The 3,993-nt window shown below is 42.4% G+C and overlaps 1 long non-coding RNA gene across 1 annotated transcript; it reads left to right on the top strand.

Moving 5' to 3' along the window:
- The first annotated feature begins 324 nt into the window (after nucleotides 1–324).
- Nucleotides 325–767, top strand: LOC134570853 (uncharacterized). Its single transcript, XR_010085171.1, has 3 exons — nucleotides 325–382; nucleotides 488–636; nucleotides 737–767. It is a non-coding gene; the product is annotated as an uncharacterized LOC134570853 (long non-coding RNA).
- Nucleotides 768–3,993: the final 3,226 nt, after the last annotated feature.

The raw sequence follows: 3,993 nt of genomic DNA, 5'->3' as shown, positions 1-3,993 counted from the left end.
CTGGTGGTCGGAAGAATGCTCAGCCTGGTGATTGGCTTTGGAAGGAACCAGGAGCCAGTTGATGATGAAAGAAGACGTGTATGTCGAGCCGTAACCTGACTAAACTTTGGCGTCTAAAAGCCACTTAATGAGTAAGAATTTTAAGCGTTTAGGAATTGGGGCTAGATAATTCAGTAATGCATGGACCATTTTGGCAGAATAATGCTCAGAGAATGGTGATTATATTTGAATTACAGATACATTGTACCTAATACATTTCTCCACATGAAGATACACAGCCTGGAGACTGACCATGGATGGATCCAGGAGCCAGTTTAAGATGGAAAAAGACACATATGTTGAACCATCACCTGAGTAAACTTTGGGGTCTGACAGCTACTGAGTAAGAATGTTTAGCTTTTATGGTCTGGGGCTAATTAATTCAATCACACGTGGACCATATTGGCTAAAGTACACTCACTAAAACATATTTATATTTGAATTGCAGAGTCATCGACCCAATAAGTTTCCGCAGTGGAAGATACACAGCCTGGAGACTGACCATGGATGGATTCAGGAACAGGTTGAAGATCTAAGAAAACATGCATGTGGAGCCATCACCTGAGTAACCATTGGGGTCTGACAGCTACTTACGGAGTAAGAATTTTAAGCTTTTAGGGTTTGGGCTAATTAAGTCAATCAAACATGGACCATATTGGCTAAAGAACACTAAAACATGTTTCTATTTGAATTGCAGAGACATCATACACAATAGCATTCTGCACACAACAAAAAAAAAGACAAAAATAAAATAATATATACATAAAAAATAAAAATAAAAAAAAAATATTCCCAGCCTGGAGACTGACCATGGATGGATCTGGGAGCCAGTGAAAGATGAAAGAAGACACATATGAACAGCTAGGTAAGAGTTTGACCATTTTACATTTTGGCTGGCGCTGAGGGACCTCAGTGCTGGGATAAGGTAATTGGTTAAAGGGTTATTTAACCCTTACATTGCCACAAGGGGGGAGGGCAGAGGGACACTATAGTGTTAGGAGTAAAGCTTTGTATTCCTAACACTATAATGTTCCTTTAACATATTCTGCAATGGAAATAAAACATACAAGGAAATTAAACCAATCAAAATCTGGTATTGAGGAAACACGTAAAGATACGAAGGCCGTTCTTGATCTAGCTTACAGAATACAGTGAGTGGATTTAGTTACAAATGGCAACGTGCAGTATATTCTGATGGTGAGACATATACCGGGAGTTTTAAAGGGATACTATAGTCTCCAAAACAGCTTCAGCTTAATGCAGTTGTTCTGGTGAGTATAATCATTCCCTGCAGGCATTTTCATGTAAACACTGCCTTTTCCGAGACGCTGAACTTTCCTCTTAGAGATTCAATGCATCTCTATGAGGAGGTACTGATTGGCCAAATGGAGTTTGGCCCTGCCCCCGTCCCACCTCCTTACTAATTTCAGCCAATCCAATGCTTTCCCTACTGAAAAGCATTGGATTGGCTAAAATCACGAATTCTGATGATGTCAGCAAAGAGGCGAGTCAGGGGCGGGCCAGCGCTGCACGGAAATGAGGGACGTTTTATTATTTTATAGGGGGGTAAAGGGGGGTGCAGAGGGGTAAGCCACTTAAATGGTGGTTTTAACACTATAGGGTCAGTAATACAGGTTTGTGTTTTCGACCCTAAAGTGTTTCTTTAAATGAGACTTTAAAAAATAGAAACATGTTTTGCTTTGTCAGAATGGGAGTTGGCTCTACTTATTTTCGAAAAATCATTGCTTTTATCCGAACTGTATATTTATATTATGGGTGTGTTTTAATAGTGTGCATTTCTTACTAAAAGTCTCAGTGGTATCTCCATTATAGAAGCAAGTGTGACTTTATACTTTTTTTTTTACTTCAGACAATGTACCATCAGATGTCCTTCAAGAAGCCCAGGTCTATTTGTTTAAGGATAAATGTTGCAATGGCCCAAACTGTAAAAACATAAACAAAAAAACACAAAAACTATTAGCGGTGATTTGGACTATTGAGATATTCCTGGGGCAGTGGAAAAGGGAGGACTTTGCCTTTTGTATCTAACTGTATGATATCAGTTCTACCTTTTCCCCTCCCCTGGCTAATGGTAGCCTGGATTAGCTGTTGAGGTAACTGGGCATGTCGAGATCTTGGAACGTTGTAGGAAATTGCTCCATCTGAGGATAAATCTCAGACATGCTCAGTCTGCTCCTAGAAAGGTTTTCTAACATCACCTATTCACTTTTCTTTGGGATGTCTGAGCCTGTACACCGTAGAAGAAAGGCATTGCTATCATCAGGGGATCATGATAACAGTAGAGACGTGAAATAAAGCAAACAGTGTACTCCACTCCCACCAACTGCCTTTTGTGAAGGATGGACTACTCCCTGGACTTTGAGTGTCAGAGTTACTGTCCACATCACTGCATATAAAGATTGAGAGTATATGTCGAGTGTATATGTATGTAACCTGTACGTGAATTGATGATCCAAGATTCTTTATCCTCTGAGAAATCTGATTATTATTATGGAGTCAAGAAGGATTCCATCCCCCCTCCCCCCCTTTTTGTGGCGTAATTGGTTAAAATTAGATATTTGATTTATTTTGGATCAACAGTATATAAAGCTGTGTTTTCAGGGTTGAAGTTTATGGACTTAAGTCAACTAGATTAGTATGTAGGACTAATTTAAACAATCAGGCATATTCACTGTTCAATAACTTAATTTAATTCGGAAATACTAGAATATCAGACAGCCTAATTCAAAGTCTTTATAATAAAACCTCAAATCTAGTCCAAGGGTTAATTTGGTCCCTAGCTTCTCGGGTGAGGGGGGTGGGGCATCCGCCCTGTTGCTCCCCCCCTTAGCTCCGCCACCGGTAGCAGCTTGTGGGGCCGGCCACGGGCGCATGGTGCGGCGGCTGACTTCATCTGGGCTGCTTCTGCGTTCCCTGTCCACTAAGTACCAGGGCGGGGTAAGTGGGGGCCTTCAGAGCGAGGCTAATCCTGGCCTGGGCCTGCTGGTGGAGGCTGCAGTGTGGTTACATGGATGGTGAGAGGGATGGGGTGGTAGCTCATGCTGCTGCTTGTGAGACAGAGAAAGGCTCAAGGAGATGCCTAGCCTAGTGATGGTAGGAAGCGATGGGTTGTCTTATAGTGATGGGAGTGGGGTCAGTGCATAATGGTGGTGGGAGAGAGATGGGGAGATTGACCATGAGCTGCCATCAGATATTGTGGTGTCTTTTATAAAACCACTGACAGATACACCCTCAACACAATCTCAAAGACATACCGACATCTATACTCCTACATTCCCTCACATACACACACTCTGCTAAACTGCCATACATACTCACACACAGATACACATTGTGAGACAAATACATATAAACACACTACCATGCACACAGATACACACTGCCATGCCACAAACAGAGATACATTCCAAAAGCACACACAGACAGCACACCACGCACATACACACTGTCAAATACACACTGCCAGACACGCACAGTTACCCCACTGATGGCAGCCCTGGAGATGCCTAATGGATATGTAAGAGAGTGGGTCTGATGCCTACTGGTGATAGGAGAGGGGTGGGTGATGTTTAATGGTAAATGAAGATCGGAGAGGGAGGGGGTGATGCCCAATGGTGATTGTTATCAACATAAGCATCACTCCCTCCCCCTCCCATCACCATTAGTCATCGCTCTCTCATCATTATTCATCAGTACCCTCCCTCTCACATCACTATTGGCCATCACCAACTCCCTCTCCCACCATCATTAAAGGGTCATTGTAAACACCATCACAACTTTGCATCATTGCAAAGTCGATGGTTAATAGAGTATTCTGTACTTGCTCTCAGGTGTGTGAGTGGCTTAGAACTGCAGCGATTTGTAAAAATCACACAGCTATAAGCCGGATCCTCAGAACTATCTACAGAAACACAGGTAATGGATTCACAACTC

Source organism: Pelobates fuscus, chromosome 8 (genome assembly GCF_036172605.1).
Source record: "Pelobates fuscus isolate aPelFus1 chromosome 8, aPelFus1.pri, whole genome shotgun sequence".
NCBI classification, from domain to species: Eukaryota; Metazoa; Chordata; class Amphibia; order Anura; family Pelobatidae; genus Pelobates; species Pelobates fuscus.
Note: the sequence above shows the minus strand (reverse complement) of the source record. Positions and strands in the feature narration are given on the sequence as shown.